This window comes from Leuciscus leuciscus, assembly GCF_965113295.1.
Source record: "Leuciscus leuciscus genome assembly, chromosome: 14".
NCBI classification, from domain to species: Eukaryota; Metazoa; Chordata; class Actinopteri; order Cypriniformes; family Leuciscidae; genus Leuciscus; species Leuciscus leuciscus.
The window spans coordinates 3,027,003-3,041,562 of record NC_138738.1 but is presented as its reverse complement, the minus strand read 5'-3'; the positions used below and the strand labels follow the sequence as shown (position 1 = coordinate 3,041,562).

At 38.8% G+C, this 14,560-nt stretch overlaps 1 protein-coding gene across 4 annotated transcripts in view; it reads right to left on the bottom strand.

Annotated features, from left to right (window-relative positions):
* Positions 1-14,560, bottom strand: part of eya2 (EYA transcriptional coactivator and phosphatase 2) — a 79,109-nt gene that overhangs the window by 38,392 nt on the left and 26,157 nt on the right. For 2 of the 4 annotated variants that reach the window (XM_082136445.1, XM_082136444.1), the window contains exon 1: positions 5,506-5,792. The gene's annotated coding sequence lies outside the window, so the exon portion shown is untranslated. Of the gene's footprint in view, positions 1-5,505; positions 5,793-14,560 lie in introns of those variants that run through there. The other 2 variants (XM_082136443.1, XM_082136442.1) reach the window with 2 other exon arrangements.

Below are 14,560 nucleotides of genomic sequence, written 5' to 3'. Positions count from 1 at the left end.
CACACCTGAAGTACTGTACGTAGCATGCAAGCTTCAGGATGAGTTATGACAAAATGTTATACTTTAGTTTAGGGCTTTGTTCAAATCTCTAACCCTAAGTATATGCTATTCAATGGAGCTTAAGTTGTATTTATCCAAGAATATTCCTTTGAAATTGAGTTTGACTTGGATTTAATATCCTCAAGACTTGAAAATCAGCCTTGCACCATCTACACAATGAAAGCACAACCCAGGAACAATAAGTAGTTTATTCAGTTAGTAATCTTGAACTTTTAACCTTTGAGACACGGTAAGCTGCATATGCTAACACTCACAACTTACATTGTTGTGGACACTCAGTGAATGATTTATGACTTCATCAAAGAAACCTGTTGAAAAATGTCCTGCTTCTTTGGCCCGAGGGCTGTTAGCGTGTGTAAACGCGCCCGACAGGCAGAGAGGAGGAACGGTTCAGCTTATTCAAGACACCCTAATTTGTTTAGATTGTGTACGATCCAAGTTTTTCAGTCGCCACCTTTGGAAATTGATTATGAGAAAGAAAATCTCTCATTCGCATGTTGATTGATGTCGTGTTACTCACTGGTGAGACTGTGGCGTTGAGTTGTGTTGTTCTAGCCTGTCAACTGGTTGAGCCGTTGATACAATTAGTGTTATTAAAAAAGAAATCTCAATGTAAGCATTATTTATATTAGGGCTGAAAGGCGTAACAGTGTGTGTGTGGAGCGATGGTAGAAACGTCCAAGTTCTACTTGGGTGCCATCAGACAGTCAGCACTGTAATGATGTTATTTTCATATCAGCCTTCATTTGTTGGATGAATAACGCTATTTTTTGGTTTGCATCCATCAAGTTCCATATTAAGCACCTTTCATTTGCAAGTATTTAATTCACTGGATTACAGCAGCTGGAACACACACACGCACGCACGCACACACACACGCGCACGCACGCGCGCACACACACACACACACACACGCACGTACACACACACACACGCATACACACACACACGCACGACGTACACGCACGTACACACACACACACACACACACACACACACACACACACACACACACACACACACACACACACGCATACACACACACACGCACGTACACGCACGTACACACTCACACACACACACACACACACACACACACACACACACAGCTGTCATGGGGACATTCCATAGATGTAATGGTTTTTATACTGTACAAACTGTATATTTTATCCCCTTACACTAACACCCATCACACAAAACTTTCTGCATTTTTACATTTTTAGAACAGCCTTTAATTACTTTATTTTTTATACCAGTTTTACAGTCCCTAAAGGTTTGTTTTTTTGAGAGAGAGATTTTGTCAGGTTTTGGTCACTTCTGGGTACAAATTTGTCCCCAAAATATAGTTTTGTACACACACACACACACACACACACACACACTTTGCTTTATGACTCCATGACAGTGATACATGTGACGCTCATGTCTGCCAGCAAGTGTGTGTGTGTGTGTGTGTGTGTGTGTGTGTGTGTGTGTGTGTGTGTGTGTGTGTGTGTGTGTGTGTGTGTGTCTCTCTAAGATATAAGATAAGGACTAAAGGTTGGCAATAGCTGAAGAACCAGCTGCTGTTTGGTGAAAGAATGAGACTGTAGGGAAAAGGAGGGGTTTGGATGACCGTGTGTGTCTCTATGTGTGTGTGTGTCTCTGTGTGTGTGTGTGTGTGTGTGTCTGTGTGTGTGTGTGTGTGTGTGTGTGTGTGTGTGTGTGTGTGTGTGTGTGTGTGTGTGTGTGTGTGTGTGTGTGTGTTTGTCTGTGTGTCTTTGTGTGTCGGATTGAAAGGGAACTGCAAAACTGTGTTGCTTCCTACTCACATTATCATGCAAAATCTCTCCATGCACACAATTGTCATTTGTCATTATTACCATTGCTTATAATTTTGGTTAATGATAACTGAATGATGCGGAATCCCACATTGATGAATATCCCCGAGTACATACCAGAATATCAGACACTTTTCACTTGAGCTCATTTCACAACCACCTAGCAACCACCCAGATGATATCAGCTTCATAGCAACACCCAGCATCATGGCAGTGGTTTTGCACTAGTCAGCATTGATCACGTTTACTTCAGACAATGCAAAAATCCTCCATGTTTCCTGCACCTTTTGACCAATGAATTTCTGTAACTTTTTCTTGTTGTTCATTAATACTAGACGACACATTAAAAAAACAATCACGAGTTCACAGAGAGATTTCTGATTAAATATTTCACAGCAAAACAAACATTTAAAATATTTCTTACTATATTATTTACTTTTTTTTTCATCACAATTCTAAAATTCTCTGATATTTCCATGTTCTCCTTCACTGTGAAAAGCCAAATATGATGAACAGACAGTGATTAAACCTTCAGGAGTAACGCGAATCACCCTCAAACATTCAACATTTGACCACAACAAGTTTCTTAGCTTTACAAAAGGAGGTTTGGTTGTAATCAAAGACGGTTGGTTCTGATCAAAGCGAGGCGAGGGTGTATGTGAAGTCGGGCCCCAGACCGTAACTCTTCGACTAAAGCCTTCCTGTATACATTTCAGGAAAAGTCTGACTAGAAATCTAGCAATATTTTTCTAATTCCGAGTAAGAGCGACAAAATTAGAAATGCTTGAGTTGTATTAAGATTGTTGCACTGTTTAATCCTGCTGCTTTTCCTATATTTGCATTAAAGGTTTTGCTCTTTATCCAGAGAGTGAACAAATGTCCTCAGAGCCACAGTTGCGGCTGTGATGATGTGGCAAAGTGTTAACTGCGACAGCGGCTTTTCACTGCCGATCACATTCAGCTGCACAAGACTCACGAGACTCCGGGAACACCTCTGTGGGCGCTAGCTAAATATTTTGCTCATTACGACCGAGGTTATCTTCCATCTGGAAGCGGAGGATCGGTTGACAATTCAAAGCAGAAGCAGAGTTCAAGGCCTCCAAACCGAGGGGTTAACGCCGGCCGGCCCGTAATGAAACGAGCGCCGATAAACTCAGGAAGAGCCTTGCTTCCTATGAAAATATTTATCATTCCAGAAACCTTTGGCTACAGAGGACTTTAGGAATTAATTTGTGTTTTCTTAGGAGGGGGTGCTCAGGATGGGGAACTCAGGCCTCGCTTTCGACCAGCTTATTCACAATTTATTAGAGTTACTAATCAGAACCATGACGGGCTCAGAATGAGACCTGGTGTTATTATACAGTGAAAACGAGAGCGTTAAATCAAACTTGCCCCTGTGCACGTGACCTTTGATGCGCGCGTCCAACGTTTTTCCAACGGTATTGGTGTTGAAAAAAAGAATGAGTGGTTTCAAACTAATTCAACCGAGCGTTATTATTAAAACGCTAAAAGATGGGTTTTAATTAATAAACATATTAGCATGTGCTGCGTTCTTCATGTCGTCTATGGCACGCATGTCCTCCAAATGCACATCGAGAGACTGAGAATACGAGATCTGACTCCATGTTCAAAGCATCGAATGGGGTTCATTTTCACTCGGTCCATTTTTGGATAGGTTTGAGTTTGGTTCTTTTAAAGAGGAATCAAGTGTGAACAGATTAGAGAGTCACCAAATTTAATAGAAATAATTTAATAATGAAATGCTATTTTGTTCTTTTAATTTTTATGTCTAAGAAACAGCAGTGTTAGACAGTGAGTGTTCATCATATTCACAATATAAGTTACCAAAGACAAAAATAGTTTCATTCTGTGCATACGGTATGTTTCATAATGAGAAATATTATTCAGTTTATCGTAGTCATGTTAGAAAAACAGAATCCACAGAGTTGCCGTGCATGAGTCAATATTTCTTGGATTTGTTTTGTGGTGTTGCAAAGTCATGGCGGCGGTGGAATCATTACAGTTGAGAAAGTTTAGGATCAGAATCACATCAGGTTTTGGATCTCAGAATCCGATACAGGGTCGCTTTAACGTTAGCACTGCAGATCTGGATGGATAATCATTTGGAATTGAGCAATAGTGACCAGCGTTCTCGTGAAAATGTATTGAGCAGGGGGTTGTGAGAGCTTCTGATGATGATGAATGCTTCTCTTTGAAAAACGCTTAGCAAGGCACCCTAAAATTATCTTATTAGCTTCCCGTCTTTAAACATCACCATTTCAGAGTAGCCGTCGAGCGTGACGTGACATCCGCCATTGTTTTATTTCAAACAGCCACATTTCTGCTCGCATTAATGGACACGTATGCACAAACTAAGACTACTCAGTGTTTAAATGATGTGGATAAATTAAATGAAGAATTACACAGATGTTTAGATATGAAAATCGAAGTCAAGAGCCTTCTACACTATTAAGAAGATGGTTCTGAAAAGCACTCAAGTTTCTTTGGTCTTTAATAATAGAGGGAGTCTTTTTCCTTCAGAAACTGTCCTGCGTTATGAATGCCATAGTTAAACTGAAGCAGCATTTCACAGCAAGACAATCAATTCAAATCATGTACAAAAATATGAACAATAGTCATTACACTTTTATATTTATTTTACCAGATACCAGTATTAATCAGTTTTTGATGGGGAAAGTGTCTCAGATGACAATATTTGGTGGTATTATAAATCTGCTTCATAGGATAGGGATGTGTTTTTGTTATCCACCATTATTTTTGTGTGTTTCATTATAAAAACAGAGGTGCTTACAAATTACCAATAGAACCATATCTGATTTGAAGCACTTATGCCTTCACATGCTTAACATCTGAATGACCAACAAACTCATCTTTATTATACTCAGATTATAGCACTAAATGGTGTTTGTGTAAAGGGTTTTGTTTGTATATCGAGATTATTATTCTGTGTTTAGATGCTGATCGCCATATAACAACTGAAATATAGTTTTTGTTATGGCAGAAAGTTCTGAAACTAAAAACCATTTAAGAGCCTAGTCTTCATTTTTAAGTGTGTGGGACACCGTTAATGTATTCATGTCAACTCAAATCAAACAATCATTATCTAAATTATCATTATCATTACTGTATGCGAAACTATAAAATATGAATAAAAATAAGAATATGAATTATGACAAATTTAGTGTATTGTACACTGCATACACTACACTAAATCTAGCCCTGTATTATTTTTGTCTGTAGCTGCACTCTTAAAAATATGGTTATTGGGATCGTGAGTTGCTCTATGGTTCTAGATACATTTATGATGTTTCATTATTCAGATCAGTGTTTTGGTTTCCTTTAAAGCACAATAAAGGGGAAAACTTGTTCTCCTAAGACATATGACTGTAACCTTTTATTTTTAAATCCGCGTTTGATCGGATATCTGGATATTTATGTTAAGTTAACAAACGCGTCCTCAAGCGATCCTGCTTTTTCTCTTCGTTTTATGAGATTTTCTGATAACCGATAGTAGGCATGTGTCTATTACACAGACAGGACATATTATCGGTTTGTTATCGTCAGAAATACAAAGACAATATCAGTAAGTAAATGATGCACTCACCATATCTGGAGCAAAGCAAAAGAAAAATCAGCTGTATAAGTTCAGCAAAGTTTCCTCTCCATCCTGCGTGAAGTGTGTTGATCAACGCGCAAACACACGGATATAATGACGCATCCCGACGCTGTTACACTCGGAGCTTTCAGTCTCAAATCAGCCGGTTACGATCGCGTGTGTGTGTGTGATCGAGAGCTCTGCGGTGTGTGTCTCGCTCCCTGCGTGTGTGGCGCACTCAAGTGCACTAATGTGAAGAAACGTTCAATAAATGAGCGACCTGAAGTTCCTCCTCCTCCTGCTCATGTCCTCAACACACGCGTGTAGACCATCTCTCTCTCTCTCTCTCTCTCTCTCTCTCTCTCTCTGTGTGTGTGTGTCTGTGTGCGCGCGCTATTTTATTTAAATGTACTTTACAACCTCACAAATATAGAGAAACGTGGAAAACAGACGTAAAATAACATTTTGAATGACTTATAATAAAGCCTTTTGTTTTTTAAATGCAAAAAGTGAATCAGAATCTACAACAAACCACAGCTTAATAAACATAGGCTACTTAAATCACGCCGTAAAAAAAAAAAAAAGTAAAAATACAGAAAGGTTTGTGTTGAAGTGTACTGGAAAGAAAATATTATTAGATATTTATGTATAAAACCAATAGATATCAATAGATATCAATGGAAGGTCCATGATAGGAAAAACAAATGTATGTTTAGGAGATATAAACTCCATATATGTCAGAACGTTCATTCATGTGAGTTCCAAAGAAAGTTGCAGATGATCACATTTAAAAGTTGATAATTTAGTCCTTTATAATGATGGCAGTGTTCATTGTGCATTTCAGGTAATGTATATGACTGCACAAATTAGTGGTGTTACAAAGTGGAGTCAAATACAATGCATGCATTTTATCCAATACTAAATAATAACTGGATAAACATGCTGACATCTGTTTTTCTTTAGTTGAGTTCCTCTTTACAGTGTAAAGCAAGTTTCCCCTGGATATCAAAGATTTTTTCATATCAGAAGCGGTTAAAGGAGAAGGATAAATCATCTCAATCATAAATAAATAAATCATATCCTTAGAAATTTCCCCAGGTATGACAGTGTACATGTACATTACATTTTGATTGGCATTGGAGGAGTAGTGGTGTGTTTTTAAATCCATTCCGTACTCAAGTGTTCATAAGTATGTACTTAAATGTATATATAACATAACAAATTAGATTTTTTGGTCACCCTCATTAAAAATATATTGTTTATTAACTATACTGTCACAAAATTAAGTGTAAGTACAATTGTTTAACTATTTAGGCAACTACATATAAATGTCCTGTCTCTTTAAGGAAGTTGGAAAAAAAAAATCTATAATGACTTGTGTTCTTTGTTGCAGTTATTGTGTTAGGTGAACATTATGGGAAGGAACAAAATATTCAGGACAGGTCATGCCGGTTATGTTAATGACATTTACCTTTTTTTTGGTATAGTTTCCCACTACATTCCAGATTTGTGAACTAATAGTTTACAAGGCTTGCAAATAATCTGATAAATGATTAGTGTGTGATTTTGAAAATGCCTTAAAGCTGTAGGCTATATGTGTCAAATAGGTTTTATCACTCAACAGTTAACAAAACTAATGTTTGAAAGAAGCATCTCAAAACACAAAAGAGAAGACCGGGGCTAGTTGTCACACATGAAGTTGTCACATTTGTCAGCAACCACAGAAACTTTAAATCAAACATCTTATAGGCCTTATGCGCCAGAGAAACGAGGGCGCCGCCATCTTTAGAATATTGTCTTTGAACTTCCGTTTTTGCGGTCGCTCTGTATATCTCTATGGCATCGCTGTCCAGGAGTAATTAGCTTTTTAAGTGGATTCACTTAATGTAAAGTTAACGAAAGTTATCATGAGGATTGTATTGTTAAAAGCAGATGTCTTAACAAATGTCAGTAGACCGGGAAGATTTTAAAACGAGCCGTTCATTCATAAATACGCAAGATCGCTGTGAAAATACAGACCGGAAGTCAAAAGACAACGAGCGCCGCGCGGAAAAGGGGCGGAGCTACATAAGGTCTATTAGACAAATGCTGGTTTTCACTATTAGTAGCTTTATAAGCTTAGCTTTCTAGTTTGTAAATCGTGATCTTTTTATAATGCAGCTTTTTGCAGTTTAAACTGTAAGGTTTGTATCTATACAGGAACTGGGGTGGTGGTGGCGCAATGGATAAGACACATGCCTTTGGTGTGAGAGACCTGGGTTCGAATCCACTGTGAGACACCAATGTGTCCCTGAGCAAGACACTTAACCCCTAGTTGCTCCAGAGCCGTGCGACCTCTGACATATATAGCAATTGTAAGTCGCTTTGGATAAAAGTGTCAGCTAAATGAATAAATGTAAATGTAAACTGAGTTTCATAAATAAAGTGGCATAAAAAGTGTGACAACGAGCCCCGGTGTAATATAATTCAATCAAAGACAGAAATCACCTTTAAAATCACATTGTTGTATCTGTGGGTCAAATCAAGTTCACACTATTACTGTAAATTTAAAAGAAACATTACCATCATTTTGTTACAATGAGAAGTGATTCAGAAGTGATACACAGTGTGTGTGTGTGTGTGTGTGTGTGTGTGTGAGTGATTTATTTCCAGAGATGGCAACAGTCTGGCTGCCAAGACAGAAAGGTAGATAGAGTCTGAATAAAGTTGAACGAGAGCATAGATGAGGAAAAATCCGGTAACCTTACCTATGACTGTAGTTAAGTAACGCAACCCAGACACAAATTTGTCTGCCCATGATTCATTTTTTTTGCGCGGAGGGTGGCCGATCTCCATGCTTTCTGTGGAATGTGTGGCTAAAGAAGAAAATAAAAGCAGCCATTGTCTTTATCTTTATTTCTCTCTTGGAGTTTGTTGAGCCGGTCAAACACGCTGCGAACAGCAAGAGATCAGGGAGAGTTTCCTCCCAATTCACCAGTTCACTTCTGTCTCCCATTCCTCATGAGCAAAGAACTAGAACCCATTTCCAAAACATCATGTAAATATTCCCCAAAAGAGATGAAGTCCGTTTCTATTTAAGTCTGCATTCAGTTCATGCCAACACTAATATTAAAACCCAGAAGCAGTAGTGAATATATTTAGGTTAAAAGCTGAGTATCACATTTATTATTGAGCATACTCTGATGAAACCTCAAACGCTCAGTAAACTGCAGAGTGTGAGACGTTCTGTAGCGTTTGAACGATTCCTCAAATCATGTGTCTTGTTGATGAGAGGTGTGTTGTTACTTTACTAATCTGTGACTGTTTTCACCTCTTCTTCAGAGGGTTTTCGTCTTGAGGACTCTTGACTTTTAAGGCAACTAGACTGTAGCACCAAGAAAACATTGGTAACTGCCTGGAAACGCCCTAGAAACACTCCAAAAAAGATTTAGAACAGCAATTGCGTGGCAAACACATTAGCAACATGCTAAAAACACTCAGAGGCCCTGTTTACTCCTGCTATTAAGATGCGTTTTGGTCGATTGGACTTTACTCCTACGATGCGTTTTGGTCAATTGGATCACAAGTAGACGAGGGAGACACAAACATGGTGTTTTATTGTTTGGTCTTTTTTGTCCACTTTCAACCACTTCTGTCTGGATTTATTTGAGGGACGGGTAAATTAATGTGTTTTTTTTTAGATATTTCGATCTAATTGACAAAATATGCTCGCCATATTTACATATGAACTCACCCGGAGACGACAGAAAAACACACGGAGAGCATCAGCTTTAGTTTCTGCACTGACAGACGCAAGACCAGCCGAACGCTGTGAGTGTGTGTGTGTTAGAAATCAGGAATGGTGAGAGAACATCGTGCTGGTACGTTTGTCTTCTTCAAACCAAACTTGGGTCTTCAGCCGACAGTTTAAATCCCGTCGGGCTAGCGCTCTTCTCATAATGTTTACGCATTAAGTCAGTAAGGTGGAGAGCATGTGGTCTTTTGTGGCTGTTTGAACGCATTCGACCACATGAACGTTTACACTACGATAGCAATCCGGTCGAATGCGTTCCAGTGGTCGAAAGTGGACAAGCTCAAAACGTTTTAGACCCCGTTTACACCTTTATTTAGCGTCGTCCATGTGATCCGATCGACCAAAACGCTTCTTAATACCAGATGTAAACAGGCCAGAGTGCCTCAGAAACCACACAACACCCTATCAATGTGGTGGCAGCTTTTTCACATGACTGAAGTAAATGTCATAAAGAACAACTCCTTTAATGTACTTGAGTCTCGGAGCGGCACTAATAAACACAGTAGAGCCCTTCACAGCAGGCCATTCTTCTGAACTAATAAACTCTCTCTCTCTCTCTCTCTCTCTCTCTCTCTCTCTCTCTCTCTCTCTGCAGTGTGTGTGCTAGTCCTCTATCCCCACACACACAGGTTGCTCCTCTCTCACAGCGCCCCACTAGTGCCCCTCTTGTCCGTGGAATGTGGAAATCATTTCCCCCTTAATTTTATAATGGAGGTGGGGGGGGGGAGGCCTCCCTTTGGTTCAATTTTCACCAACACCATAAAAAACAGCGGTCGTAAGAGCAGCGCGGACATCTGTTTTTTCCATCGCCAGGACTTTAATGATCAGGTAATAAAAGTTTCATTTGACAGAAATTACAACAGATGTTTCAGCCGATAAAAGTTCAGATAGAAGTGATCTCTCTGGAGACCTCGCTGACCCGACGGGCCCACCTCCACTACATACCGCCACAACAAAACCCCTTAAAATCACCGCCAGTTTACTTCCACTGCCGTCTACACACTCAAATACAGGGGGTTGTCTCATTTTTTTTTGCAACTTCTTGACTTTCGAATCATCTGGTCAGTCAGGATTTGAGATTTAACACTGTATATTTCTAAACCCTGGGTTAATGTTCTTATTTGCATGTTTATAATATTACATTTAAATTTACATTTAATGATTTAGCAGATGCTTTTATCCAAAGCGACTTGCATATGAGGAGAGCAATAAGCAATCAAACCAACAATGGGGCAACCAGTGCTGTGACCAGTCCCAGTTAGTCCAGCACAGTACATGTGGGATTTTTTTGTTGTAATAAATAGATATAGAATAGAAGGTTATTAACAACATTGATTAGACAAACAAAGTTTTTTTCTTCTCCTATTTCCTTTAAATGCAAGCTAAAATAATCACAGTGTGCATGTTTTTGCAACTGTACAAAGTGCATAAATGTTTAATGAGGTTAGCATAGTTTAGTTTAGTGGTTTTCTGTTCCTAGACATTTAAGTGTCACATTTAAGGTTTTCACTGCTGATTCTCTGAAGAAGGGCTTGAAAAATACCAATGGGGAATACATCATTTCGATGGTCCATTTTAGACATTCTACTAGCTATAATAACCTTTGCAACTACATGTCAACTAGCAGTCATTATATAATTAGTAGACTGTCTGCTTAATATCCGCTAATACTTTATTTTGATGCTCCCTAACAGACATTCTACCGACTGTAACTACATTTGCAACTACCTACAGTATCAGCTTATTCTACAAACCCGAACCCTACTAGTCTACTAATACTCTAATGAGAGTTAGTCTGACATGTTGCACAGTTAGTAGAACGTCTTAAGGGTACGATTTCTGAGAAACGCTGTTGATATTCGAAATCACCAAAACAAACACACATCTTGATAACTCCGCCCCCAAATTCACAAACACACAGGCACCTCCCCCATTGTGAGTGTGTATGCCCCTCACTGCTGATTGGCTACAAGTGTGTTTTGGTGCTCGGTCAGATCCACTTTCAACATTGTTTCTCAGAAATCGCTTACACACGCTTTAAAGTCCCCATGAAGTTTTTTGGCTTTTATGAATATGTTAGCCTCACTGTTATCTATAAGCTAGAGTGCTCCAAAACAATGACACAATTTGCATGGGTCAATGATTTTGATGACATCACTCTGAACTCTAGCTTCTCGCCAAATTTTCTGTCCAATCCAATTCCGGCCCTACACTATAAATAGACGCTGAAGCTGAGGCTAAAATCAGTCACTTGTTCACACATTTACTATTTTCTGCATGGTGAATGGCACATTGTGCACTATATAGGGAACGATTCAGACAGTGTAAATAAGCTTTCGATTGGTTCGAATGAAGTCTGGTAACATGTTAGTGTCACGTGAACCGCCACAGCTCCAGTCCGGAGACATGACAGCACAGCAGAGTTAATCATATGATCGCGTCGCCACAGACCATTTTTTATTCTGCACAGAATGCTGTATATGAAAGCGATATGGAGGAGATTAGGAGGAGAAACGGCTAGAGATTAGGAGGAAACTGCGACTTCACCGAGCTCAACGGCTCTAGCCGAGCTGTGATATATGATCGAAACGCTATTGGCTATTGTAAAAAGGGGAGGAGCTGTTAAATATGCCCCGCCCCCCTCTTCCTGTTTCAGTGTCAATTACATCAACACATTGAATAATGCTGTGCGTTTGAAGGCACTTTAAGTGGACCATCGAAATAAAGTGTAACCTACCAGTGCTACCAGCTTTCCTGTAGCTCAGTGGTAAGAGCATTGCGTTAACAACGCAAGGTTGTGGGTTCGATCCCAGGGGATTGCACATACCTATGTATAAATGTATAGGATAATGCAATGTAAGTCGCTTTGGATAAAAGCGTCTGCCAAATCCGTAAATGTAATGAAACATTTCTTAACTCAGAGTTTAAAATAGTCCTATAAGGGTTTAAGAAATTAGTTTTTTTCCTCAGGAATCTGAATGAAAGGTTTGTACTAATCTTTGTGCCGGTATGTAGGCTTAAAAACTAATGAAGAACCGTTTCCAAGTATGATCCGTCAAATATGCACTGATTCAAGAGTGCCTTGCAGGAAGATACAATGCCTTGCCATTTGATACAAACACAGCACTATTATCCCATGAACTCGTATTCAGTCTTGTCTTGTCAATGTGAAAAATGCCATTCTGGAACCAGTGAAACATCCCAAAAACAAGCACACCCACAACAGATATTGAATAGATACCTGTTTTTTTCAGTAGTGACGCAGACATAAAGCATTACTGAAAATTAAAACCTTAATCAGTGTCAGAAGTCAGTCTTTACCTTTGTGGTTTGTCACATTTAAAATTAATTGGCTTATCTGGCATGGTGAATACTAGCTTTACATTGCCAAAATATGAGTACATTGTATATATTTTTCAGTAGTTTTAGGGCTCATCCCCGTGAGATTATAGATTAAACTTGCATGAATAAAGTAATGTAACTGCCACCATTTCTTTGATATTTCCACCATTTTTAATAATCTTTTTTATCTTCACTAAATGTTAAATGAACCTGCAGTGTGAGAAACTAATTATTTTAAAGCACAAATGTTCAATGTAATCTCTCTCAGTAGTTTGAGTGTTTGATAACTGCGTGCACGATCATATAGTTTTGGAGAGAGTATCACACTGGGTGTAGGCCATGGCAACTTTCTAGAAGTATTTTGCTTATCTATTTATAAACATATATGACCAATTCAATAATGTGTTCTGTTATCTCAGTCTGAAGATGTTTGATATTCTGAACTGATATTCCCATGGTTTTCTTGGCGAAAGCGTTTGATTGGCACCTGTTCTGGCCTGTTGAAATTAACAGCCCCCAGATGATTTATTATTAACCCGGGCCACGAGCAGTCTGAACGCTTTACGACAGATCAGGACTGTGTGAAAGTGCAAGTGTGTGTCTTTCACAGCGCGTCTCATCTCTTTTCCCCGGCCCAGCCCCAGAGGTGAGACAGATACATTCACACATTTCATTTTGTGGTTCCCACGGCAGTCAAAAATGCACCTGACCCCGAGGCTCATGTACTGGGGGATTTTTTTTTATATCCTGCTCTTAAAGGAGCAGCCGTGACTAATGCGCGTTTCACTGTCTCCATTATGCTGCGGGATATTATGAAGTTTCATGCAACATGACTGAATGTGTGAGTGTGTGTATGTGTGTAGGTTCAGCAAAACACATCCTCTGTCACATTTGTCCCTGTTTGATATCTACAGTATGTACGTACATGAATGTATGTGTTTTAATACCCCTTTTTATTTGTTTTAGGTATAGTTCACCCAAAAATGAACATTTCTGTTATCATTTTCTCACCATTATGTCAATGTATCATTGTATAACTTTGTGTCCTGAAGAACACAGACCCAGCTAACAGGGAACATTCTTAGAGCTTTGGCAACAAGTTGTGAACTTCTTTACTTCAAAACGTTAACATTATAGGCTACATTGTTTAGTTGAACGTTCGTCTAACATGTTTCATAATGTTCAGAGAACATTCAAAAATATGAACAAACAATTGTCCAGTTACATTAATAGAACATCTCTTCAGAGATATCTGGTCTTTATTCTCAAAACGTTAGCATGAAAATGAAGGAACAAATAAAGGAATCGTCTAAAGGTTTTTAAATGTTTCAGAATGTTCAGAGAACAATCAAAAGTAACATTCTCATAATGGAATGTTCTCAAATGGAATGTTCTCTTAACATTCGCATAACTAAAAATACTGGACATTTTGAACATTCAGAGAACATTCAGAATTAAAGGGATAGTTCACCCAAAAATTTTAATTCTGTCATTAATTACTCACCCTCATGTTTTTCAAAACCCGTAAGACTTTAATTAATCTTTGGATCTTTTTGATGAAATCTGAGAGTTTTCTGTCCCTCCATTGGGTCACCGTGATTTTGCCAAGTAAGACATGTTCCAGGATCAACATATTTTATTGATCCTGGAATAACATTCCTGTCCCAAAATTTAGTCCTTTCCCTATCCCTATCCCTACCCCTAAACCTAACCCTACCCATAACTTTTCCCTAAAATCAGAGGGAAATGATAGGTGAATAACACTGATGTTGAAGCACCTCACCCTGGTTCTAAGCCTAAACTTGACATAAACTGTAAACTTGTCCCTCAAATCTGATTGGTTGATTGTAAAGTTGTTCCAGGATCAACAAAGATGTTGATCCAGGAACATGTGGTACTTGGTAAATCACGTTCACCCCCTCCATTGAC